This window comes from Lynx canadensis, chromosome C1, assembly GCF_007474595.2.
Source record: "Lynx canadensis isolate LIC74 chromosome C1, mLynCan4.pri.v2, whole genome shotgun sequence".
NCBI lineage: Eukaryota > Metazoa > Chordata > Mammalia > Carnivora > Felidae > Lynx > Lynx canadensis.
The window spans coordinates 174,052,090-174,063,643 of record NC_044310.1 but is presented as its reverse complement, the minus strand read 5'-3'; positions in this window follow the sequence as shown (position 1 = coordinate 174,063,643).

Sequence of the window (11,554 nt, the reverse complement as noted above, 5' to 3'; positions counted from 1 at the left end):
AAGGCGCTCGCCAGCGCCATCTCCCCCGCCCATCCCCCAGCCAAAATCCCAAAGGGAACCAGTTCCTGCCAGGGAACTTGCTCACTCCGCACAAACACGCAACTCTGTGCTTCTGTGGAGCCAAACCTCCGGCAGCAGATCTGATTCCCTCCCGCTGCCACAGGGCCCCTCCTGAAGTGGATCACCTAAGGAGAAGCGAGCTAAGCCTGCCCCTCCTGCCCCCGTGCACCTTGCCTACCCACCCCAGCTAATACACCAGATCCCCAGCACCACAAGCCTGGCAGTGTGCAAGTAGCCCAGATGGGCCACGCCACCCCACAGTGAATCCCGCCCCTAGGAGAGGGGAAAAGAAGGCACACACCAGTCTGACTGTGGCCCCAGTGGAGGGCTGGGGGCAGACATCAGGTTTGACTGTGGTCCCGCCCACCAACTCCAGTTATACACCGCAGCACAGGGGAAGTGCCCTGCAGGTCCTCACCACTCCAGGGACTATTCAAAATGACCAAACGGAAGAATTCCCCTCAGAAGAATCTCCAGGAAATAACAACAGCTAATGAACTCATCAAAAAGGATTTAAATAATATAACAGAAAGTGAATTTAGAATAATAGTCATAAAATTAATCGCTGGGCTTGAAAACAGTATAGAGGACAGCAGAGAATCTCTTGCTACAGAGATCAAGGGACTAAGGAACAGTCACGAGGAGCTGAAAAACGCTTTAAATGAAATGCAAAACAAAATGGAAACCACCCCCGGTCGGATTGAAGAGGCAGAGGAGAGAATAGGTGAACTAGAAGATAAAGTTATGGAAAAAGAGGAAGCTGAGAAAAAGAGATATAAAAATATCCAGAAGTATGAGGGGAAAATTAGAGAACTAAGTGATACACTAAAAAGAAATAATATATGCATAATTGGTATCCCAGAGGAGGAAGAGAGAGGGAAAGGTGCTGAAGGGGTACTTGAAGAAATAATAGCTGAGAACTTCCCTGAACTGGGGAAGGAAAAAGGCACTGAAATCCAAGAGGCACAGAGAACTCCCTTCAGACGTAACTTGAATCGATCTGCACGACATACCATAGTGAAACTGGCAAAATACAAGGATAAAGCGAAAATTCTGAAAGCAGCAAGGGATAAACGTGCCCTCACATATAAAGGGAGACCTATAAGACTCGTGACTGATCTCTCTTTTGAAACTTGGCAGGCTAGGGGCGCCTGGGTGGCTCGGTTGGTTAAGCGTCCGACTTCGGCTCAGGTCATGATCTCACGGTCCGTGAGTTCGAGCCCCGCGTCGGACTCTGTGCTGACAGCTCAGAGCCTGGAGCCTGTTTCAGATTCTGATTCTCCCTCTCTCTCTGCCCCTCCCCTGTTCATGCTCTGTCTCTCTCTGTCTCAAAAATAAATAAACTTTAAAAAAAAAAAAATTAAAAAAAAAAAAAAAAAGAAACTTGGCAGGCCAGAAAGGATTGGCACGAGATCCTCAGTGTGCTAAACAGAAAAAATATGCAGCCGAGAATCCTTTATCCAGCAAGTCTGTCATTTAGAATAGAAGGAGAGATAAAGGTCTTCCCAAACAAACAAAAACTGAAGGAATTTGTCACCACTAAACCAGCCCTACAGAGATCCTAAGGGGGACCCTGTGAGACAAAGTACCAGAGACATCACTACAAGCATAAAACATACAGACATCACAATGACTCTAAACCCGTATCTTTCTGTAATAACACTGAATGTAAATGGATTAAATGCGCCAACCAAAAGACATAGGGTATCAGAATGGATAAAAAAACAAGACCCATCTATTTGCTGTCTACAAGAGACTCATTTTAGACCTGAGGACACCTTTAGATTGAGAGTGAGGGGATGGAGAACTATTTATCATGCTACTGGAAACCAAAAGAAAGCTGGAGTAGCCATACTTATATCAGACTAACTAGACTTTAAATTAAAGGCTGTAACAAAAGATGAAGAAGGGCATTATGTAATAATCACAGGGTCTATCCATCAGGAAGAGCTAACAATTACAAATGTCTATGCGCCGAATACCGGAGCCCCCAAATATATAAAACAATTACTCATAAACATAAGCAACCTTATTGATAAGGATGTGGTAATTGCAGGGGACTTTAACACCCCACTTACAGAAATGGATAGATCATCTAGACACATGGTCAATAAAGAAACAAGGGCCCTGAATGATACATTAGATCAGATGGACTTGACAGATATATTTAGAACTCTGCATCCCAAAGCAACAGAATATACTTTCTTCTCGAGTGCACATGGAACATTCTCCAAGATAGATCATATACTGGGTCACAAAACAGCCCTTCATAAGTACACAAGAATTGAGATCATACCATGCATACTTTCAGACCACAATGCTATGAAGCTTGAAATCAACCACAGGAAAAAGTCTGGAAAACCTCCAAAAGCATGGAGGTTAAAGAACACCCTACTAACGAATGAGTGGGTCAACCAGGCAATTAGAGAAGAAATTAAAAAATATATGGAAACAAACGAAAATGAAAATACAACAATCCAAACGCTTTGGGACGCAGCGAAGGCAGTCCTGAGAGGAAAATACATTGCAATCCAGGCCTATCTCAAGAAACAAGAAAAATCCCAAATACATAATCTAACAACACACCTAAAGGAAATAGAAGCAGAACAGCAAAGGCAGCCTAAACCCAGCAGAAGAAGAGAAATAATAAAGATCAGAGCAGAAATAAACAATACAGAATCTAAAAAAACGGTAGAGCAGATCAACGAAACCAAGAGTTGGTTTTTTGAAAAAATAAACAAAATTGACAAACCTCTAGCCAGGCTTCTCAAAAAGAAAAGGGAGATGACCCAAATAGATAAAATCATGAATGAAAATGGAATTATTACAACCAATCCCTCAGAGATACAAATAATTATCAGGGAATACTATGAACAATTATATGCCAACAAACTGGACAACCTGGAAGAAATGGACAAATTCCTAAACACCCACACACTTCCAAAACTCAATCAGGAGAAAATAGAAAGCTTGAACAGACTCATAACCAGCAAAGAAATTGAATCAGTCATCAAAAATCTCCCAACAAATAAGAGTCCAGGACCAGATGGCTTCCCAGGGGAGTTCTACCAGACGTTTAAAGCAGAGATAATACCTATCCTTCTCAAGCTATTCCAAAAAATAGAAAGGAAAGGAAAACTTCCAGACTCATTTTATGAAGCCAATATTACTTTGATTCCTAAACCAGAGACCCAGCAAAAAAAGAGAACTACAGGCCAATGTCCCTGATGAATATGGATGCAAAAATTCTCAATAAGATACTAGCAAATCAAATTCAACAGCATATAAAAAGAATTATTCACCATGATCAAGTGGGATTCATTCCTGGGATGCAGGGCTGGTTCAACATTCGCAAATCAATGTGATACATCACATTAATAAAAAAAAAAGAGAAGAACCATATGATCCTGTCAATCGATGCAGAAAAGGCCTTTGACAAAATCCAGCACCCTTTCTTTTTTTTTTTTTTTTTTTTTTTTTTTAATTTTTTTTTTTTCAACGTTTATTTATTTTTGGGACAGAGAGAGACAGAGCATGAACGGGGGAGGGGCAGAGAGAGAGGGAGACACAGAATCGGAAACAGGCTCCAGGCTCCGAGCCATCAGCCCAGAGCCTGACGCGGGGCTCGAACTCACGGACCGCGAGATCGTGACCTGGCTGAAGTCGGACGCTTAACCGACTGCGCCACCCAGGCGCCCCCCAGCACCCTTTCTTAATAAAAACCCTTGAGAAAGTCGGGATAGAAGGAACATACTTACACATCATAAAAGCCATTTATGAAAAGCCCACAGCTAACATTATCCTCAATGGGGAAAAACTGAGAGCTTTTTCCCTGAGATCAGGAACACAACAGGGATGCCCACTCTCACCACTGTTGTTTAACATAGTGTTGGAAGTTCTAGCATCAGCAATCAGACAACAAAAGGAAATCAAAGGCATCAAAATTGGCAAAGATGAAGTCAAGCTTTCGCTTTTTGCAGATGACATGATATTATACATGGAAAATCCGATAGACTCCACCAAAAGTCTGCTAGAACTGATACATGAATTCAGCAAAGTTGCAGGATACAAAATCAATGTACAGAAATCAGTTGTATTCTTATACACTAACAATGAAGCCACAGAAAGACAAATAAAGAAACTGATCCCATTCACAATTGCACCAAGAAGCATAAAATACCTAGGAATAAATCTAACCAAAGATGTAAAAGATCTGTATGCTGAAAACTACAGAAAGCTTATGAAGGTAGTTGAAGATATAAAGAAATGGAAAGACATTCCCTGCTCATGGATTGGAAGAATAAATATTGTCAAAATGTCAATACTACCCAAAGCTATCTACACATTCAATGCAATCCCAATCAAAATTGCACCAGCATTCTTCTCAAAACTAGAACAAGCAATCCTAAAATTCATATGGAACCACAAAAGGCCCCGAGAATTTTGAAGAAGAAGACCACAGCAGGAGGCATCACAATCCCAGACTTTAGCCTCTACTACAAAGCTGTCATCATCAAGACAGCATGGTATTGGCACAAAAACAGACACACAGACCAATGGAATAGAATAGAAACCCCAGAACTAGACCCACAAACGTATGGCCAACTCATCTTTGACAAAGCAGGAAAGAACATCCAATGGAAAAAAGACAGTCTCTCTAACAAATGGTGCTGGGAGAACTGGACAGCAACATGCAGAAGGTTGAAACTAGACCACTTTCTCACACCATTCGCAAAAATAAATTCAAAATGGATAAAGGACCTGAATGTGAGGCAGGAAACCATCAAAACCTTAGAGGAGAAAGCAGGAAAAGACCTCTCTGACCTCAGCCGTAGCAATCTCTTACTCGACACATCCCCAAAGGCAAGGGAATTAAAAGCAAAAGTGAATTACTGGGACCTTATGAAGATAAAAAGCTTCTGCACAGCAAAGGGAACAACCAACAAAACTAAAAGGCAACCAACGGAATGAGAAAAGATATTTGCAAATGACATATCGGACAAAGGGCTAGTATCCAAAATCTATAAAGAGCTCACCAAACTCCACACCTGAAAAACAAATAACCCAGTGAAGAAATGGGCAGAAAACATGAATAGACACTTCTCTAAAGAAGACATCCGGATGGCCAACAGGCACATGAAAAGATGTTCAACGTCGCTCCTCATCAGGGAAATACAAATCAAAACCACACTCAGGTATCACCTCACGCCAGTCAGAGTGGCCAAAATGAACAAATCAGGAGACTATAGATGCTGGAGAGGATGTGAAGAAACGGGAACCCTCTTGCACTGTTGGTGGGAATGCAAATTGGTGCAGCCGCTCTGGAAAGCAGTGTGGAGGTTCCTCAGAAAATTAAAAATAGACCTACCCTATGACCCAGCAATAGCACTGCTAGGAATTTACCCAAGGGATACAGGAGTACTGATGCATAGGGGCACTTGTACCCCAATGTTTATAGCAGCACTCTCAACAATAGCCAAATTGTGGAAAGAGCCTAAATGTCCATCAACTGATGAATGGATAAAGAAATTGTGGTTTATATACACAATGGAATACTACGTGGCATTGAGAAAGAATGAAATATGGCCTTTTTGTAGCAACGTGGATGGAACTGGAGAGTGTGATGCTAAGTGAAATAAGCCATACAGAGAAAGACAGATACAATATGGTTTCACTCTTATGTGGATCTTGAGAAACTTAACAGGAACCCATGGGGGAGGGGAAGGGAAAAAAAAAAAAGAGGTTAGAGTGGGAGAGAGCCAAAGCATAAGAGACTCTTAAAAACTGAGAACAAACTGAGGGTTGATGGGGGTGGGAGGGAGGGGAGGGTGGGTGATGGGTATTGAGGAGGGCACCTTTTGGGATGAGCACTGGGTGTTGTATGGAAACCAATGTGACAATAAATTTCATATATTGAAAAAAATAAATAAATAAATAATAAAAAAAAAAGTAAGAGTAACCTAAAGTTAGCATCTGGTCAAGAGTGAAAGCAGAAATAAATAGATCATTACAACATGAAACCCAAATAAAGGCTAAAGTAACAAGCAGAAGCAAAAGTATTCAGGAGTAAATCAGACTTTCTCACATGAAATAGCACCTATTAAACAAAGATTATTATTGAAAATTTTCTAAGGAATTGGAAAAGAAAAGGAGAATTTGAGTCATCACTATGCCTGGAGTGAGGAATAGTCTTAAACTATGTATCACAAACAAGTAGTATCAAAGAGGAAATACTTTGTAGAAATTACAGTAACACTGGAGTAGTCTCTGATCCCCGGGCACTTCCTACCATTGTCATGATTTATAGTCAGCTCCTCAATAGATCAAGGCTGGTCAAAATGTTATGATGAGACACACGTCTTTTTGAACACAGTTACTGTGTAATTGTTTTTTCAGGCACATTTTTCATATAGTTACATTCTCAATTTTTTTTTTTCCCTAAGAGAGACTTACTTGAAAAGTTGAAAACGAAAGACCTTTCTTTAGTGCATATTTTAAATTGTGTTTATTAGGGTCATGTGCACAGTATATTTAAGTTTAATTTTTTTATAGCACTGGGTCATGGAGGGACAATAATTTGGTTCAAAATAATGCGACTTGGTAATTAAGACTAATGGATACATTATAAGCATCTGACTGATAAAATTCTATAAAAATATTAATCATTGTGTGCAAATGAGTTTTAAAGGAATGTATTTTTGAATCCTGTTGTCTCTACTTCCTCTCAACTCTTCCCTTGACTCCTATTTGATTTACATCCTCATTAATCTATCACATTTTAAAATAAATTAAATATTTTGTCTCTTCTGTCCCCAAACTCATAGCATTTATTATTACTTTTCTTTAACCTTACCATGAACCATGAAATCTTTTTTTTTTTTTTTTTTTTTAAGAATGTCAGTTTCCAGGGCGCCTGGGTGGCTCAGTTGGTTAAGCATCTGACTTTTGATTTTGGCTCAGGTCATGACCTCCCAGTTTGTGAGTTCAAGCCCCGTTTTGGACTCTGTATTGAGTGTGGAGCTTGTTCTCTTCCTCTCTCTCTCTCTCTCTTTCTCTCTCTCTCTCTCTCTCTCTCTCTCTGCCCCTCCCTTACTTGTGTTGTCTCTGTCTCTCTCAAATAAATAAACTTAAAAAAAAAAAAAAGAATGTCAGTGTCCTGCCAAACATCCTTGACATTGCTCCTCAGCTAATCTTATTCATTGACCTTTCTTAGTTTGGTGTCAGCTTCACTCCAATACATTCCACATGTTTTCTATGTTTGAGGGCTCCATGGTAGACTTTCTACTCTGCTTGGCTTCGTATTTGTATTGCGGAAAATTTAGGGAAAGCAGATATAAATTTTCATATAATTCAGCCAAGATGTATCAGTTTGTGGAAAAATTTTGAAGATCTGTGTTGATCAAATATACCAGATAAATCCTGTACACTTCACTCACACTGTTTTGGAAAAGGCAAAAGTAAATCTTGTAAACAAAGCATTCATCATGTCTCCTAGAGGTTACCAAAGATTTAGATCAGAAGGCGACTTTAGAGTCTTCTCAATAATAAGTAGCACCTTGTGGAAAAAGCTCCCAGAGATATTGATAGAGTATTAGATCTTCAAAAAATTGAAAACTTAGATGGATGTACATGGGCTGTTTCCTATGTTTAAAAGTTGCAATATTATTTGAATAACTTGTCCAATGGATCTGACTAAAATGGCAGTGCGAGTAATTTGAGTGATTTTAGATTTTCTTTCTTTAACATATTGCTAGTTAGCTGACTTGACATAATCAGAATCACTTCAGAATCTGAAGGTGCTTTGGTTTGTTTGTTATTTTAAAATGTATTATTTAATGAAGCTAGTAGTTTTGCTCCACAAAAATGCTTTAGGCAATTTCTATCCAAAGCATTTGTAACCTCTGAACTTTGTTTATATTTAATTTCTACTTACAGCAATTCAGCAGTTCTAAATACTCAATAAGGCAGCAATAAAATAAATTTGGCTTCACTACATACATTCTGAATTATGAGATTTCATAATGCAGTCTCATAAATCAGGAAACCTGAACAAGAATCCATTAATCACTGGGAGTTTATGAATTAGAAACCAGAACCTCAAAATAATACCATAAATAAAATCCAAACTACAAAACCGATAGTCCTGGTTACTGATAAAGAAACCAGGGGTGCCTGGATGGCTCAGTCAGTTAAGCATCCAACTTCAGCTCAGGTCACAATCTCATGGTTTGTGAGTTTGCGCCCCACATTAGAGCTTACTTTAAAGGTTAGCTTTTTAACTTTTTACTTTAAAGTAATTTTAAATTTACAGAAAGATTGCAATAGTCCAAAGCATTCCTATACGGTTTGCCAATCATTCATTAACATTTAAAATAATGTAAAATATTTGATTTCTCTCCCTCTCTCTCTCTATACATATATATACATACAGATACATATATAATATATACATATGTATACATATATATACATACAGATACATATATAATATATACATATGTATACACATATATACATACAGATACATATATAATATATATATGTATCTGTATGTACATACAATTTTTATGTAGTATATAATTTTTTTCTAAACCACTAGAATGTAAGCTGCAAACTTGAAACTTTTTTACTGCTAAAGATTTCAATAAAAAGTTTCCTAAAGACAAAGATACTTTCTTATATAATCAGAGTACATCAACATCAGGAAACTAAATCCGATACAACACCACCATCAGTCTACAAACTACAGTCAAATTTTGGCAACAGTCCCAATAATGTCCTCTACAGAAAAAGAAAAACAAATAATATCTGTAGTCAGAGACCTAGTGCAAGATAACATGTTGCACTTAAGTTGTCATGTCTCCTTACTGTCCTTCAATCTGGTACAATTTTTCTGTATTCCTTATGTTTTTTTAACCTTGATGTCTTTTAAGTGTATGGGTCAATTATTTTGTAGAATTTTGGGTTTGTTGGATGTTGACTCATAACTAGATTCAGGTTATCCATTTTAACTAGACTATCCCCAGAAGCAGTGCTATGTTCTTCACAAGAGAGTATCAGAAAGTCACGTTACTGGTAACATTAACTTTGATCACTTCAAAGTGATAAGTAGTATCTGCTAGGTTTCTCCTCTATAACAATATCAAAGTATCTGCTAGGTTTCTCCTCTATAACATTATTATATTTTTCTTTACAATTAATAAGTATCTTGTGGACAAATACTTTGAGATAATATAAATGAACACTCTTATATTTTCAGGCATATTTTAAATATAGATTATATTCTCAGTGTTCATCCATTAGTTCTGGAATACATTTATAAGTCTTGCTTGAATCAGTTACTATGTTTGCCTAATGATGATTTTTTTTTGTTATTTCTTCTCCATTTGTTTTCCCAACACACTTTATTGAAGAGACTTTCCTTTCCCCGTTGTATATTTTTGACACCCAAGAATGGGTGTTTATTTCTGGTCTCTCTATTCTGTTCCATTGGTCTCTGTGTTTGTTTTCATGCTAGTACCATATAATTTCGATCACTATAGCTTTGTAATATAGTTTGAAATCAAGAAGTGTAATGCCTCCCACTTTGGTTTTCTTTCTTAAGATTGCTTTAGATGTTGAGGTCTTTCGTGGTTATGTATGAATTTTAGGATTGTTTTTTCTATATCTATGAAAAATGCCATTGGAATTTTGATAAAGATTGCATTGAATCTGTAAACCACTTTGGGCAGTATAAACATTTTCACAATATTAATTCTTCCGATCTAAGAACACAACCTATCTTTCCATTTATTTGTGTCCTTGTCAATTTCTCTCATCAATGTCTTAGAGTTTTCAGTCATAAATACATTCTTTCTCTCATACATGTTTTTCCCCAACCTCTTCCCACATCAGTAGCCCTCTGATTCCTCACTCCTTGTAATTTCTACTTTCCCTGAACATTTCCAATACTAAGATACGGCATTTGCAGTACTTTACTTACACTGTTACTCTTATTTTCTATTCACAACCAGTAAAACTTAGCAATCTTACCACTTCATTATGCCTGGTGTTATCCATGTTCATATAAATGAACATTCATACAAGTTCCATCTGCTGTCAGGGATGAAGTCCTCATTGCCAGCTAACCAACTGGGGATCCACCTACAAAATTCCCATTTATCATCTATTTCAAACACTACTCTTGATACCATCTGCCATAGTTCAGGCTCCTAGAAAACTGACTCAGAAAAATATGTGTGGAAGTGGTTTATTGGGCAGTGTTAGCAGGAACTACTCCTCTAAGAAATGAGGAAAGGGGACTTGGGTAAGGGAGACACTGAATATACTGCAATACACTTCCAACAGGGAACATGGCTAAACCCAGGAAAGCTCTAAAGCTAAGGTGTCTCTTTAGAGAAGTCTCAGATTGAAAAAAGGCAGCCAAGCCTTCAAAGCCTCTTAAATGTAGACTGCCCCTGTAAAGACGGTCTTTGTCTCTTTGACCAAGAATGATGAACCAGGAGCAAACAATACTTCTTGCAGCTGGAAGACCTGAGTGCCTCAGTGCTGAAGGGGAGAATCTGGTCACATACTGTATCCATAATACTACGGTTCACTTTGTGGAGCGCCCCATTTTATGAAAACACCACAGTCTTAGAATTAATTTTGTCGGGGCACACTTGGTTTGCTTCCAGTGTTTGTCATTTGCAAACTGTGCTGCTACAATAGTCTTGTACATGTCTTACTTATAAAAAGGTTTTTCTAGGAATCAGTCCAAAAGATACTTTTACAAAGTGCTCAATTGTTTTGAAAATAGTTGGACAAATTTTGACTCGCAACAGAAATTTTGATCCATATACTCTCCAACATTTGATACTATCAGACTTCTTGAATTTTCCACATCCAGAGGGCATAAAATGATATTTCCTTGTGTCTTTATTTGCTTTTTCTTTGTAAATCAGTTTTAGTTATAAATGAATTAAATTAGAATTGAAGCACTCCTACTAAAGATAGCTTCTAAAAAAGGTAATATATTTTAAAGCAACTAATTTAAATGAGCACTCGTTACAACTACCTGATCTACAACCAGCTGGATAGCTCTGGGAACCTGAGTGGAAGGGTATTTGTTTTCAAAGTCATCGAAGTATTATGAGCTCCTCAAGAACATATTACCCTAAATGACATATTTTCTTTATAATTACCTCAGCATGGGTTCCCACATGCCTGTTTCATCGTGGGTAATGCTCTGGCTACACTGAAAATGTGTTTGGTTTATATAACTCCATCTCTATTAATGAATATTGACATTGAATCTTGAAAATGATATTAAAAAGGCAGAGGCTTTCTCTTTTCTTTTAAAAAAAAAACTAATTTCCTTCACTGACTGAAGCAGTAGTTTAATGTCTACTCTTAAATATAGGAGTAAACTGCAATTATTTAGGAAATGGAGTTGCTTTGGTACAATATTTGTGAACACCTCTGGGTTTCTTTTCATTTATTCATTCATTCATTC